Here is a 16,592-nt window from a genome sequence, read left to right as displayed (position 1 = left end):
ACAATTTGACTCAATCTGTATTTCTCATTTTATTTTCCATCATTTCCCTATGTGGAACAACAGCACAGTCTGTCTGTTTCACTACCATCTGGATATGACTTTAGGATACAATAGGAACCGGATTAAGATGCAGATGAAGGATGATGGGACATCACTTTTGATAAGGCAATTAAAGAAGGTTTCATAAAAGATGACATTTGAATTGATCCTTGACATGTTGGATTTTCAAGGCATGGGCTTAGAATAAAATACTGAGCTATAAGTGAGGAACTAGGTGTGGCCTAACTTTCTAGGACATTTACTCCAACAATAAAGACACCAGGAGGCCAGAAAATATTTGTGTTGGTCTTTTCTTATTACATACTGCACCAAGGTGGTAAGATCATCTACATTAAATGTGTGCTTAGGTCTCTCTCCACACATGGAGTTTGAAGTAGGAACTTTCTGAAATTTGACCCATTAGCAGGGAGAATTTGGTATAGGACAGCTCTGTTTAAAATCCTATTTGTGATGGTTTATTATTACTAAAACCACAGAAGGACTCCATTCTTGTATTTCACCTACAGTACTTTAATAAAAATGTTATCTAGGAGTATCCCTGGGCAAGATGGTGATTCAAGTTTTTAGTGTCAACCTGGGATTAAAAAAAAGAACATGACCCTCAATGAGGAAACTGAGAGTACAGATTCTAAATCTGGCACTGCCACTTATGCTAAAAAAACAAAATAATTAATTTTTCCCAGCCTTAATTTCTGCACCTGTGAATATATACAGTAATAACATCCTTGCCTATTTGAAAAAGTGCAGTGAGAATTGAGTCTGTTAATATATGCAAAAATATTTCCAAGGAATTAAAACCCCCTAAAATGCAAAGGATCAAATTCCAGGCTCTTTGTTTCCTCTGAGGGTACGATTAGGTAATCCAAAAAACAGCCATTCAAATGCATTAGGTGGTATAGGTAAAGACCATGAGAGCTGGGACTTTGTTTCTCTTATATTTCCAATGCCTAAACAGTTGTCTGTCACATAGTAGGTACTCACTATATATTTACAAAATGAAAGAATGAACAAGTGACTGGAGGCATTCAGGGGCCTCCTTCTATCTGGCTCTCCTGGCTGCCAAAGCTCTATGTCTAGGTGACTGGCTCAGGAGAGTTTAAGAGCTATGGATTTGCTTAAGGATATCTTGCTTCCACCTGCTTTTCTCCCTGACTGTTTTGTAATAGTAATAGATAACATTGCTTGGGGACCAAATATGTGCTAGGAGCTGTGAGCTGCTTTACATAAACTATTGGTAATCCTCACAGTCGTAAAAAGGTGTGCATCCTTATATTAAACATCAGAAACTCATGCTCAGAGAAGCTAAGTAACTTACTAAAAATCATATAGCTAATGTATCAATTTGGATAGGCTAGATTATGCTGCAGTAGTAAACAACCTCCACATCTTAGTGACTTAAAACACAAAGGTTCATTTTTGGCTTGTGTCACATGTTCACAGTGAGTCAGCAGGAGGGCCCTACTCATCGTTGTTAGGGATCCAGGCTGCAGAGCAGCAACCATCACAAATATTGCTGTACTAGAGGAACAAGACATCTCTAGAGAGTGTCACAGCAGCAATAAAAGCTTGGCCTAGAAGTGATATATGTCCCTTTTTCTCACAATGTATTTGCCAAGGTTAGTCCTATGACTCTACCTAACCACAGGCAAGCTAGGAAGTGTAGCCCTATCATATGCCTGGAAGGCAGAGCTAGAAATTTGGGGGGCTGTGCAAATGACTACCAGACCTAGTAAGTGGAAGACTTGGTATCTGAATCCAAAAATTATCTGACTCTAAAACCAGATTTTACAAAACCACATTGCTTTACTCAGTTTGCCTAGAGTTCTGGGATTGGGGATATACGTATCATTTGACTTTCTGTTGCTTTTCAGTGAGAGTTGTCTTTTTGGGGCAACGTAGGCTAAATCTTCCTAAGCTGAGAATAACTCTTCCTTCTCAGTTGTCATACTACGAATCCTGACCCCTTTGGCCTGTGGCAGATGAGGGCTTATAGGTCAGACCCTCTGGGGTAGGCACTGTCCCCATCCATGCTATCGTTTGCTTGCATATCTGTAGCAGAAATACTGACATTAACACCATAATTTTGCTATTCCAGTCCCACAGCTGCTGGAGTGACCTAGCAATTGGCTAGTAGCACCCTGAATTATAGAAGATATATGCTGGGCCTGAAGCAGGCCTTCTTCCTACAGACTTGAAAGGAGCTGATGACAAAGGCCTGCCAACATAGCTCTGACTGTAAGTTAGGATCATTCACATTTCTATCTTTGTAGGTAGCCTGTGATGTGAGTTTGCAGGCTGCCAAAAGCTAAAGCCATGAATTAGAAGTCAAGAGCTTTGAAATCATTCCTGGCTCTATCATCACTAGTTGTGTGACCTTGGGCAAGTAATTTAATCTCTCAGAAGTCTGAGTTTTCTCATCTGGAAAATTCCAGTTCCAACATTCAGGTTTTTAAGATGAAAACTGCCAATTTGTGCATAATGTGAATGGCTGACATCTGGATAGTACTTAATATTTTACAAAGCTTTTCTTCAGCTGCTTTGCAATGTAGACATAATTACTGTGATTTCCCCAGTGAAGAAACTCAGTCTTGTAGGATCAGGTGAATTGCCCAAGGTCTCATAACTAATAAATAGCAGAAGTAGGACCTGAGCATAAGTCTTCTGTCTCCAAATACAATATTCTTTTCTCTGATCTGAGTCATTGACTAGGATGATCCACAGGATGTGAAAAAGAACATACAAGTAAAGAAAGTGGGTAATGGATCACTACATCGAAAACTGATGTATGGTGACTAACATAACATAATAAAATTAAATTAAAAAAAAAAGAAAGTGTGTAACAGAAAAAATAGTAGAGAATTTGGATTATTGAAGACTTAATTTTGAATCCAAGCTCTGCAATTTACTGATTTATAGTCCTAGAAAAGCCATTCCTCCCTCCCTCCCTCTTTTCCTCCCTCCCTCCCTTCTTTCTTCCTTTCCTCCCACCCTCCCTCTTTCCCTCCCTCCTCCCCTCCCCTCCCCTGCCCTCCCCTCCTCTCCTTTCCCCTCTTTTCCTCTCCTTCCTTCCTTCCTCCTTTATGTTGGCAAACGTAGGTAGGGCTCATAGTAATCTGGTACACACTGGTATAGCTATGCTGCTTATTAAAATATTGAAATCCTTCTGTACTGTTTGGTGAATAGCTACTCTAACTGATCCCCTCCTTTAAGATTCCCACCCACCTCCTCATAATTTAGTAACAAAAGCATCAGTGTGGGGCTCAGCAGGGGGCATTAAAGACCCACCTCATTCCAGGGCTATGATTGGTCCCAAGCTATATTGGTTGTTAAATTTTTTTTTTTTTTTTAAAGATTTTATTTATTTATTTGACAGAGAGAGACACAGCGAGAGAGGGAACACAAGCAGGGGGAGTGGGAGAGGTTGAGAAGCAGGCTCCCGCAGAGCGGGGAGCCCAATGTGGGACTCGATCCCAGGACCCTGGGATCATGACCTGAGCCGAAGGCAGCCACCCAACCGACTGAGCCACCCAGGCGCCCCTGGTTGTTAAATATTTTTAATATCACCAATGAGTGGGGATAATAATAACATTCTTCCCAGCTTCAGTGGGCTGCTGCTGAAGATCAGGTAGTATAAAACAAGGAAGATGGTATACCAGCTATAAACCTCAAAGGCAATGTTTTTTAAAATGTCATAACAATGGTCTCTAGGGACACCTGGGTGGCTCAGTCAGTTAGCGTCTGCCTTCAGCTCAGGTCATGATCCCAGAGACCTGGGATCAAGTCCTGCATCGAATCAGTCTCCTTGCTCAGCAGGAAGCCTGCTTCTCCCTCTGCTTGCCACTCCCCCACTTGTGCTCTAACAAATAAATAAAAATCTTTAAAAAAAGTATCATAGCAATGGTCTCTGGAAAAAGAATTCTGTTGTACTGAAAATAGTACAGATGTTTTTATCTTGGTGAGACTGGTTGCCAATTAGCCTATTCAAGATTCTGAGACAGTAAAGGAACTTATTTTACCTTTTTTTTTTTTTTTTAGATTTTATTTATTTATTTGACAGAGAGAGAGCACAAGTAGGCAGAGCAGCAGGCAGAGGGAGAGGGAGAAGCAGGCTCCCCGCTGAGCAGGGAGCCCGATGCGGGACTTGATCCCAGGACCCTGGGATCATGACCTGAGCCGAAGGCAGACGCTTAACGACTGAGCCACCCAAGCGCCCCTACCTTTTTAACTTTGAGTTTTCTAGTATTTGGGAATAGAATTAATTTCCTCCACCATAATACACTTCTCACATCCTCTGCTAATTTTGTGAATCTTGGTTTTTGACCCTGACCTTATTGTTTTCTCTATCTTCTTTGTGTATGGTACATCTTTCTGTAGCACTGGCTCACATGGTTCAGTCCAGAGTCAGAGGCAGTCCACAACCTATGGCAGGGTTTATCACAGAACAGAGGTCTCTGAAGTCCAGCTATACTAGAAAAACAAGAACAAGGAAAATGATACATCATCAAAAACAATGGCAGCTAATATTTATTGAGTGCTTTTTACATGTGGGGGATTCTGCTGAGTGCTGTACATATTCTACTGGTCATGGTGCTTTACTGTTCCTCCATTTCACCCCACATGATTAATCTAAGCCAGGGGGCAGTAAACTATGGCCCATGGGCCATCCATTCCTTGGCTTGTTTTTGGAAGACCCATGAGCTAAAAATATTTTTTATATTTTTATAGGGTTGAAAAAAGAAGAATATGCTATAGAGGTTCTATGCGGCCCACAAAACCTAAAATTATTATTTTGCTTTTTACAGAAAAGGTGCCAGTACATGGTAATCCCACTTTGCTTACTAGTGGTTAGATTAGAATTAGGCATGTGGTCCATTCAAACAATAAATTGTTTTCGAGGCCTAACCACTATTTTGATTTTTGGAGATATATCAGTAAGCAAAACAGACAAATATTCCTGCCTTTGTGTATTTTACTTTGAGTTCTAGTAAATGAGATATAAGTCTGTTATTGTTTGGTAAAGGTTTTTCACATTCAAGTAGGGAATAGTGAAAAAGATATTCCTTTCCACTTTAGATGTTTCTCTCTTTAAATGTGATACTTCTAACTTACGATCATGAGGGGAGCTAGTGCGAGAGTCAACAACACACATCCAGGGTGACAGAGGAGAAAGTCAGAAAGAGATTGACTATGCTGCTGAGTCAGTAAACCTTGAAATCTGTCATACCTAAGACTTCCCAATATATTAGATAAATTTGCTTTAAGTCCTTTTAAAATCAGTTTTCTGTTATTTGAATTAGTGAACAGCATATGTATACACATACATTACCTAATTTAATCCTTACAACGATCCTATGAAATATTTATCATTCTCATTTTACAGAAGAAGAATGTGAAGATCAGAGAAATTAACTAATTCCATAGTCAACACAGTAAGTGGGAGAGCCAAGATTGTAACTCTCATCTCTCTGGGTTTCTCTGCTCTCTCTAGAACTCAGTCTGAACTTCTTACTGAATTTCTTTCTTTCTTTTTTTTATTAACATATAATGTGTTATTTGTTTCAGGGGTACAGATCTGTGATTCATCAGTCTTACACAATACACAGCGCTCCCCACAACACATACCTTCCCCAGTGTCCATCACCCAGCCGCCCCATCCCTCCCACCCACCTCCATTCCAGCAACCCTCAGTTTGTTTCCTGAGATTAAGAGTCTCTTATGGTTTGTCTCCCTCTCTGGTTTCATCTTTTTTCATTTTTTCCTCTTTTCCCCTATGATCCTCTGCCTTGTTGAATTTCTAAGGAGTGAGAATTGTTAGAGGTCAAGACAGGAAGTCACTATGGGGACCGTTTTTATGTCCTGACCCTGTGTATATAACTGCATTACTGAGTTTCATCCTTTTTCTTAGACCTAGAATAATCTTTCTTGACCCGTATCTCACAATGAGAAGGAAGAATTTTTCCATTTGTTGAGAAGTCATTGCCCTAAGACAGTTGTATTAATGTATATAAGGAACCAGACACTGAAATCTTCCAGGGAGGAGCAAATCTGTTTTTCAATCTCTCTCCCTATCTCTATATAAGATCAATCTACTTTCTCCATTTTCCCCACCACCATTTAGATTACCTCTCACCTTGTCTACTTGGTCTGTGCTCAATCCACTTTGGCCATCCAACCCAGTCTTCACACTCTATAAACTAGAGGATAAAGGCAGTTTTTCAATAAGGCCTACAAAGCCTGTTCATCTTTATCTTTCCTCAAGCATCTCCTGCTTTCTCTGTTCCTGCCACACCAGCTTTTATCAGCCATCAGCTTCTGCCTGGAATGCTCTTTCTGTTCTTCTATGCCCAATAAATACCTACTTGTCTTTTGCTCAACTTTTGCTTTTTTATGCAAGCCTTGATTGATCTCCCTACCAGATTGACTCCTCTCATTAGCCCTCATTGGGCCATGGCACATGGCACAATTATAGTGTTCTACTAGTTTGTGTGTGATTATCTGTTTAATCTATCTACTCTATTTTATGTAGGAGAGCTGTGGCCACATTTGTTACCATTGTAAATCCAGTGCCTGGCACACAATAGGTGCTCAATAAGTATTTGTTGAATGAATGCACAAATGTATGCATGAAAAGGCACCTTGCATTTGTTCAGTGATCCAAAGCATCAAAAAGATTCTAGAGCTCATGTTGTATCATTTTGAAAACCTTCAGGAAATCCATGGGATCCTCAAGTGGAGCAATTAAGGAAAATTTAATTTAGGAACTATTTATTCAGGTGAAATAGGTTTAAGGGAAAGTATCAAGGGATGATGAAGCATTCTGGGGCTATCAACAGTGGGAAGTTGGTACCCCTAAATTGAATGGACAAATGAAGGGAGAAGTTTCACCCCAAAGGCAATAGGTATGGGTCCAGAAGAGAGAGCCACAGGATAGGAGCTGTGGCTATTGTAGATAAAACCAGCCAACCTGAACGACCTCTATCATGTCCAGTGATATCAGAATTAAAAGAAGAAGGAAAATATTATTATCATTAACACTCTCTTCTCTCTCTTAACCTCCATCTAGTGCTCCCAGTGGGTAAACCCAGCTGAAAGCCAGAGAGTCGGGAACTAATGATGTAGTGCATAAAGGCTACTTCCCAGAGCACAAAGCTGAGTGGAAAAGAGATCTGGCAGAACAAATAAAAAATATCCAGCCATTGGTCCTTGGGATAATTCCATCTTTTGCTTGTCTAGAGGAATTTCTAAGCACTAAAGAGTAGCTTGAAAAGTTTTAATTTAATATAACAGAAAGGAATCACTAAAGTTAAAGTTACATAGGTAATTGAAAGTACAAAATTTTTCTTATCATGGAAATTCAATGATTTAAGTGTGGATAAATGAAAAGCACATAGGGGTATTAGTTAGACATAAGATCAAATTATTCCTCTGCCACTACCTACTTTGGTAGATTGGTTTTCTTGTTTGTAGAGTGAGGGTTATAGTGCTCATCTCATAGAGTCATTGTAAAAATCCAGTGTCTGGCACATGGTAGGTGCTCATGAGATGGTAAGTCGTGTGAGAAAGGTATGAAGTTATTACCTGCTAGAGCCTGCACCATGATAAAGTCTCTCCCTTAGAACTCTCTCTTTTTTTTTTTTTACTTTTATAAAAAACAATTTATTTCTCACATGGGAATTACCCCTATTAAACAACCAATAAAATACGTGATATATAGTCATACATTTAAAGACAACCAATAATTTGATGTACAAGAAGATAAAACTTCAGGAGATAAATATGTCCAACATAACTAAAAGGATCTGGACTTCACTTACAAATTGATTAATTGGAAAGGGAATTAGTGTTTAAGAAATGTTTTTGCTGATGAAAATATTACTCTAAAAAAAAACAGTATACAAAAACATTGATTGACAACACCAAAATATTTCTTAGTTTCAATTCTTATATGCCAGAAATGATGTTCATATTAAATGAAAATAAAAGGTTAAACGTCCATCAATATGTGAAAAAGGAATTCAGTTGCTCAAGTGGTAGATACAACTTCATATTCATATTCAAATCTACTACCAGTATCATAAATTGGCTTTTTTAAAAAATAATTTATCAACTACTACCTAAAGTTATTAACAATGACAACTAGTATCACTGTGACATATTATTTGTTTCTCCTATTGCATTTATTACTATAGTACTATGTAAAACTTCCAATCTAATTTTATGGCCCTATAATCAAGCTAATTAGTACCTTAAAAAAATAAAGTTCTAAATATGAAGTTGGTGGTTTAAGGCTCAGTAAACAGTAACCAAACAGACATCTTCTAACAGATTTTCCTCATCCAGAGAGTAAGATAGCCAGTGTAACATTGCTTCATATTACTCTGTTCCATCCCATTTTTTTCCAGTTATAAAAAAAACAAAAACAACAAAAAAGGAGATATAAGGATGGTGAATGGCCTCCAGCCATTATTATGGGTTTGTTTCTGTTTAAGCCAAAAACCTTTGAAAATAGGTCTTTAGTTCTGGCAGATTAAATTCTCAAAAATTCACATTTTCTTCAAAAAATTTCAGCTGGCGAGTTTTTACACTCTAAGTTGTATATTTTTTCACCCATGTGCTCCTGCAAATGTACCTCTCTCTCCAATTCATCTTCTTCTTCCAAAAGGTCATATACCAGTTCTAAAAGCAGAATTCCCAGACCCTGGATTACATCAGCTCTCAAGACTTCAACTATTCTTCTGATCTTTTCAGAACCTGGCAGGACAGCGGAAGGTAGCAGCCATACCACCCTGAACGTACCCGATCTCGTCCCTCAGAACTCTTGTTGTCATTAGGAAAGCAAAGCCACCAGGGATGGAGCAATTAGAGACTAAGAAGACTGTAGAATAATCAAATATCAGTTGCAAGTTAAAATCCACAAGGAAGTTTCAGGTCACAAGACCTGGCGGCTCTGTGTAACTGGACCATTCCTCATGCTTGCCCCTTCCCCACCCCACCTCCCACCCCCATCCTTGGATCTTTAAGGAAACTTCCAGTTCTAAAGGCTAGTGCATTGTAGATCATGAGGATTGTATACAGCAGTGAACTACTGAGTCATTCAGCTGTGTGCAGTTAAACCACAGGCTATTGAAGCCAATAACAGCAGGAGCAGAACTCCTTAGTGGGTGGTTCTACTTTAAGACAGTAGTTACATCACACCACTTAGCTCAGATGCATTGTGTGAAAGTGACAACCTTCCTCCACTAAAGTGAACCCGTTTGCTTACTTGGTGCCAAATGGCTCACATATAAACACTGAAGGACAGATTAAAGACCACATTGTACTTTACTTTGCCATTGCGTGAAGGGCATTATTTTCCATGTTGATAAAATCTGGAGGGAAGAATAAGGGACAATGGACTTTTATTTTAACCACTAAACACTCACTGTATCCCACAGAATGTCTGGAGTTTTGTTCTACTACTCCTGTTCTCAAGGCTTTTGCCATTAGGAAGAGTAAAGACACTTGGCTCAGAGTTTATCCTGAGGGAATTGACCGTGTCCTGGGAGTTCACTGGAAAGAAGTTACAAGAGGGGATGAAAAGACAGAATTAGAGGCCCCAGAGGACAAGCTGAGGTGATAGTATTTATGCCTGGAGTCCACTGCATGCAATATGATTCCTGCTCTCAAAGAGCCTGAGACATTGTGACAGAGAGAGGCAGATGCCACCAGAGCATTCGGGACAGACTCAGATAAGTCCCACTTTACCCACAGAGCCTTCCCTAATGCATCTGTCCTGTGTTGATCCTTGTCTTCTCCATATTTTCTCCAAACAAGGCTAGCAATTCTTCTATCCTCTCCTCTCTTTTCCCACTTATACTAATACCTTGTGTTGTCTGAGTTCATTCTTGAATTTGAAGTCATACTGGGCCAGGAACTGAGACCTACTTCTAGCTTTAGCTTTGCTGTATATCCTTGAACACGCCCTTTTAAAACTTCCACGTTTCTCAGCTTTCAAGAAATATCTCTTTGCTGTAGTTAACAGTGTTGAGAAGCCAGGAAAATACATGTATGTAGAGGGATTTTTAAAAACTTAGAGTAAAATTTATTTACATACAGTGAAATGCATATGTCTTAAGTGTACAATTTGATGAGTTTTAAAAATGTATGTATCTGTGTAACCAACACTCCAATCAGGATATAGTATATTTCTTTCACCCTGGGAAGTTTGCTCATGTCCCTTTTTTTATCCCATCCGGAGGCTACCACTATTCTGATTTCTGTCACTAGAGATTAGTTTTCCTGCCCTTGAGCTTGTTAGGAGCACTTTGAAAAGTGAAAGTCACTGTACAAAACCTAGTATTATTACTATTTTCCAACTAGATGGTATATTACTTAAAAGAAAAGATCTAATCTTTTACTTAGTACTAAGCAGAGAGCATGGCAAATACTGATTCAATTCAATATTGAATATGTATTAAAGTGAATAAAGTATAAGGACATTGACCAGGATTCTAGGAAAGCTGAATTCTAATCTGCTCTGCCTTTATCCAACTTTGTGTCCTTAGGCAGGTATTTTTTTTTCTTTTTTAAAAACATTTGACCCTAAGTTTTTCTTTTATTAAACAAAGAATAAGACTAGATGATTTGTAGTGTACCTTCTTACTTTCAGAAGTTACTTAATAATGATAATGACTAAGATTTATTGAGTGCTTATTATATACCAGCCACTATTCTAAATACATTTATTAACACATTTATCTTCATAAAAGCCCAAAAGGCAAATATGATCATCTCCCATTTTACAGGTGAGAAGATGTAGAGGTAAATGAACTCTCATAAGGTCAAGTGGGCAATGCTAGGACCCCAGCAATGACCCAGACAGTGTAGTTCTAGAGCCTGCAACTTAACCACTAAACTCTGATGCCAATCATTAGAGTGATAATCAACATAGTAGATGGGTGGGAAAAATGAAGAGCATGGGTGTGTGGTTAGCTAAAGGAATGGGTCACATTTCAGAAGTTTCAATATAAACTTTTTATTATGGAAATTTCCAAACATATACAAAAATAAGGGGTTCAGCGAACCTCCATGAACTCATCACCTAGTTTCAACAACCATCAGTATTATGCCATACTCTTTTTTACCTCTCTTCTTTGAAACTATCATGAAAAATTTCAAACATACCCTCACAAGTAGGCAGCATGGCACTTCACCCTTAAATACTCCAGGATGCATCTAAAAAAAAAAAAGGACAGATTTTGACTACAGTGCCCTGTCACACTTAATAAAATTAATAATTCCTGAATATTTGTTATTTGATACCAAGTCCACATTCAGATTTCTCTGATTGCCTTGACATTTCTTTTTTGTTGTTTTTACAATCAGCCAAAAAGGGTCCACTCACTTTATTTGGTTATATGTCTTTTATCTCAAATCCTTCCTGCCCTGAAGAGGAGAGCTTTAGGTGGTTTTTTTGTGAAAGAGAGGGAGACCATGGAGACACCTTTCTACTTTTTTCCTCATATACAGAAATGGGGTAATGGAGTTTCAGGAGAATAAAGTAAAATAACCCCTGCTGCCTCCATTTCCCAGGCCCCTCACCCACCCTCTTACCTTATATATGGCCATCCTGCTTCTGTAGGTCACTTTCTTATATAAGTAGTATAGTGTTGCCGGGAAGAAGCTGGTGAATTTCCTTGCTCTTACCAGAAATAGAGTATATCACTACTGAAGGAAATTACTATTTATAGCTCTCAGCAAAACCCTTCCATTATAATATGGTCAACAAGGAAATTGACACTTAAAGATATGTTTATGTGTACTTTTTTTTTTTTGGTACAGGAAGGGGAAACAACATGGGACTGTTTGCATTGCAGGGAGGGACTCTTTAAGGTCAGAACTGGCTCCAACCTGGCTGAGGCTCATGGGTCTATGATTTCTGATACCTCCAAAGAACCAAGTCCTTCCTCTTCAGAGTCTAGATTTGATATGCACACACTTTATTAATCATAGAAATATAGTCCTAGGAAAGGCCTAGAGAATATCAAGTCAAGTGTTTTCAAACTATGTTCCATAGGGCTCCATCCATGAAGACACTAAGTATTCTGCAAAAGTTTGGCTTGAATTTCACTTTAAAAAAAATATGGTCAGGGTGCCTGGGTGGCTCGGTTAGTTAAGTGAATGACTCCTGATTTGGGCTCAGTCAGTTAAGTGAACAAGTCTTGCTTTTGGCTCAGGTCATGATCTCAGGGTCATGGGATCGAGCTCTGTACTGGGCAGGGAGCCTGCTTAATGTTCTCTCTCCTCCCTTTTTCTACCGGTCCCCCCTCTACCCCCCGCCATCTCTCTGTAAAAAAAAAAAAAAGAACAAAACAAAAAAAACTTAAAAAAATGTGGTCAGTTCTTAATTCTGGTAGTAGTCTTTATTTTGGCTTTCTTTTACAATGTATCTCTTAAAATCCAGTTTTGAGTAGACCATACCAATACTAAATAGTAAATTAGCTTCATCTCTTTATCAGAAATCCCTGAAATAATGGAAAGACCCATTTTGGAGTTAGAGAATGCCTACATAGAATAGGAGTTGGGTAAATCAGGGTTTTATTTTTTTTGTTTGTGTATACAATAAAAATAACTTATTCATTAATTAAACATGAAACAATATATATTTTATGTGGCTACACATTTCTGTATGTAAATGCATTTGTAAATGTCTGAAAGAGAACATACCTTATCCAGTATCTTTTAGCTTGGAATAAGTAGGGATGGGACCAGGATTGGAGAGGTGGGCAAAGAGGACTTTGTTATCTATAATGTTTGATTTGTTTTAAAGTAGAATGATTTATTTATATTTGATGTTCTTAGATATTAACTGAAAAATAATGAGTTAAAGACTTATTAAATCATATGTGAAACAGTTTTGAAGGAAGAAAAAAGAAATTGAGGTAATTGGCACAAGATAGCCTTCCCCTTGTCTTATTATAATTGCCTGACAAGTCTTTCCCTTTGTGCTTCCCCTTGCTCCTTATCATAATCCCTAGTTTACCTCCACTAAGCAAAACTTTCCTCTGATTTCCATAACCTTTACTCATTCTGACCTTAGAAAGAGCTGGAAATGGGAAAGTCAAGAGACTAATCTCTATGGTGTGGGTGGGTGGTGTGCTCAGGCAGGCATGCTGTCAGATAGGCCTGGAGGCAAATCCTGCTCATGTCATTACCTACCTTTGAATCCTGAGTAAATCACTGAGCTTTTAGGATTTAGTTTCTTCTCTCCTTTTTTTTTTTAAAGATTTTATTTATTTGACACAGAGAGAGCACAAGCAGGGGGAGCTGCAGGCAGAGGGAGAGAGAGATGCAGACTCCTTGCTGAGCAGGGAGCCTGATGCGGGGCTCGAACCCAAGACCCTGGGATCATGACCTGAGCCGAAGGCAGATGCTTAACCATCTGAGCCACCCAGGCGCCCCTAGTTTCTTCTCTCTTAAATAGATATAATTTTATCTACTTTGTAAGTCTCGTATGGAGGTTAAGTAGTATACTGAAAATGTCCTGCACAGTGCCTTGTACATATTTATATAGTTACATTAAATAAATATTGGATTCTTCCCTTTTTGTTCTCTTGTTCTTCTACACCCCTAGGAATTGTGTGGTAGGAGCTGATGCTTAAAAGAAAAAAAAAAGAAGTGGTCCTTGTCTAGGAGCTATATAAATTGTTAAATGCAGTTAAGTGGTTTGAGTTCTATGATAGGAGGGTACTGAGAGAACACAAAGAAAGGAGTACTACTAATAAGAAAATAACTACAATTTAGCAAATGTTTATTCTGAGTTAGGCACTATGCCAAGTGCTTTTTCTTACTCTATCTCATTTAATCATCCCCATAACCCTTTGTGGGATGAGCTGTATTATCCCAGTTTTACAGGTAAGGGGATTGCAATTTATTGATGTTAAACTTCTCTCCCCAAAATCACATCTCTACTCAATAACACAACCGGGATTTGATTTCGGGTCTGCCTAACTCCAAAGCCTATGTTTTTAACCTGTGCTTGGGAGTTGAGAATAGAGGTAAGAAAATTTTATAAAGAAGTTTTATTGGTTCATCTATCCATCCATGCATTCATCCTTCCTTCCACATAGTTCAGAGAGGATTTAAAGTGGCTTTTGGAAAAGTAACATTTGGGCTGAGTCTTGAAATACAAGTGTCAATCAGGTAGGTAGGGCCAGAAAGGGCTTTCTGGATAAAGGCAATAAGTATGTAGTATTCTCATACTAAGAAGTAGTATGAAAGGATCCACCAACAGGTAGCCTGTGTGGCCCTAGTGGGTGAAGACAGAGGCCGGAGAGATAGATTTACCTGGATACCTTGAATGCAGTATTGCAAAACTGAGAATTTATTCTGTAGGCAGTAGAGAGTTAGTAAAGATAGTGGGTTTCACAAGACAACTCATTTCATTAACATTGAATCACACCTCATGTTTTGGCCCTAAGCGGAGTCACCTTGCTTGATCATTCTCATTTACTCACACAATTGAGGAATAACGTTTGGTAGTCTTCAGAAATTTAATCCAGTCTCCAAGGCTGAAGCTTTAATTCTATAGAGGCTTGGGGAAGGAATGTTCCTCATCTTGTAAAGGCCATTTCCAAATAGGATTAAAAAAATGATTTGGATATTGGAAATATAGCTGGAGTATGTTTTCATCTTGAGGGTTAGGATTGCCAGATTTAGCAAATAAAAATATGGGATGTTGAGTTAAATTTGAATTTTAGGTAAATAACAATACTTTTATTTTAAGAATGCAATATTCGGGGTATACTTATCCTAAAAAATTATTTGTTGTTTATCTGAAATTCATATTTATCTGAAATCTGTTGAAAATTCAAAAATAGGGTATTGTGTTTTTCATCAGGTGACCCTATTGAGTTGACTACTTTGTTCTGATATATGTAAAAGTTCAGATTTATTAATCTGTAGTCACTCTTCCTATAATCCCTTTTCCCAAAATGCTGAGTTCCTGTAGGACTCAGTGCCAGAAGAAATGTATGCTGTGTACAATGTACTGCCACTTCCCACACATAGGGACCTGAAAGAAGTTGACCCCAGGGCAATGAGAAACAAAAGAGGAAAACCAAGGCATGGGTCCTTGTGAAGCCTTTTTTTTTTCCAGGGCTGACCTTGGAAATTTTGTAGCCTCCCTGTGGCCTGGCAGCCTGGCCTGAGTGGTTTAATGTTGAAATTCTTTTAAGTGATTGTGTTAGTTTCCTTTTCATAAACCTTATCTCTTCCTTGGAATGTGTTTTAGTTTGCCTGGATAGAGTTGAACATTCTGTTGGCTCCCTGAGTCCTCACGTCGGACTCTGTTTCTGTGGGATTTTTTTCTTTGCTTATTTGCTTTAGGAAGAGGCTCACTGATAAAGGAGGGCAGCCATCTGGGGGCCAGAGGATTCTCTGGTGCAGCTGCTCAAAGGGACGCTGCCTTCTCCTCAGGTTATAAGGAGTTTATTTATAATCATGGAATGTTTAAAATGAGAACCACCTTAATATGATCTATTACAATGGGGCATGGGAAAGGGTCCCCTTGACCTTCACTCAGAGTAGTTTCACATTTTGTCTATTATACATTGTTAGTTTCCCTGAAAGATATCATTTGGTGAAAGGGTTCTGCAACTAGAAATGTTATAAAATTCTTTATTATATTATATTTATAATATAAATATATATGTATTATATATATAATATTTATTATAGTCCCCCCTCATTACAAATAAGGAATCTGAAGCCCAGAGAGGTGAAGTGACTTGCTAAAGATACTCTAGTAGCCAAAGTGGGAGATACAAGCATGGGTCCTCCAGCTCCCAGACGGGTGCTTTTTTTCACGTGTGCTCAGTTCCTAACACCATAACATGAGGAATCTGTCATTCACACTATGCACCTTTCAGGGGCCAGGAAATAAATAGTTTCTTGGCTTTCCAGTGCACGTGCTTCCCCTCCCATATTGTTTTGATTGCCAGTAGGAGTGGTGGAAGCTTAAAACATAAATATCTGGCGGAGGCTAGACAGCTATACTATTCAATCCTAGTAAGTATATCTAGAAAGGAGTTTGTTGCCTGAGAGAAATGTTTCATGGAGGAGAGCACAGAACAATTCTGGGACCTATAATTGGAAAGATAGATGGGTGGCTATTAGGGTAGAAATTGATTCCAAGAGTAGGATGTGACCCTGGCATATATACTTCTCAGTTTTTCTCTAGCTGGTCCTTTTGGTTTTTTATCACTTCTGAATGTATAAGAGATGTATGATTCCCTTTTCTCTTTTTTCCCTCTTAGGGGAGCACTTGGTAGAGGTACGGTACTTCTTTTCTTATATGGTGTACTTGCATTGTTGTAACCCTTTCCCTGAGGGATTCTCTACATTTTTTTATTAGATTGTTTCTCAAACAATCCAGGCAACAAAAGGGAATTACTAATGCCGGGAATCACAACCCCAAATGTCCCTTATATTATATATAACAAGATTAAAGACCTGGGATTTGGATTCAAGCAGACCTGGATTAAAATCCCAGC

At 38.6% G+C, this 16,592-nt stretch overlaps 1 long non-coding RNA gene across 1 annotated transcript; it reads right to left on the bottom strand.

The window, feature by feature from the left end:
- Window positions 1-4,042: 4,042 nt before the first annotated feature.
- Window positions 4,043-12,096, bottom strand: LOC115940959 (uncharacterized). The gene is made up of 4 exons (XR_004075681.2): window positions 11,653-12,096; window positions 11,224-11,274; window positions 6,191-6,254; window positions 4,043-4,527 (listed from the first exon to the last, which is right to left on the bottom strand). It is a non-coding gene; the product is annotated as an uncharacterized LOC115940959 (long non-coding RNA).
- Window positions 12,097-16,592: the final 4,496 nt, after the last annotated feature.

This window comes from Leptonychotes weddellii, chromosome 7 (genome assembly GCF_054177405.1).
Source record: "Leptonychotes weddellii isolate Sample4059 chromosome 7, ASM5417740v2, whole genome shotgun sequence".
Lineage (NCBI taxonomy): Eukaryota > Metazoa > Chordata > Mammalia > Carnivora > Phocidae > Leptonychotes > Leptonychotes weddellii.
Note: the sequence above shows the minus strand (reverse complement) of the source record. Positions and strands in the feature narration are given on the sequence as shown.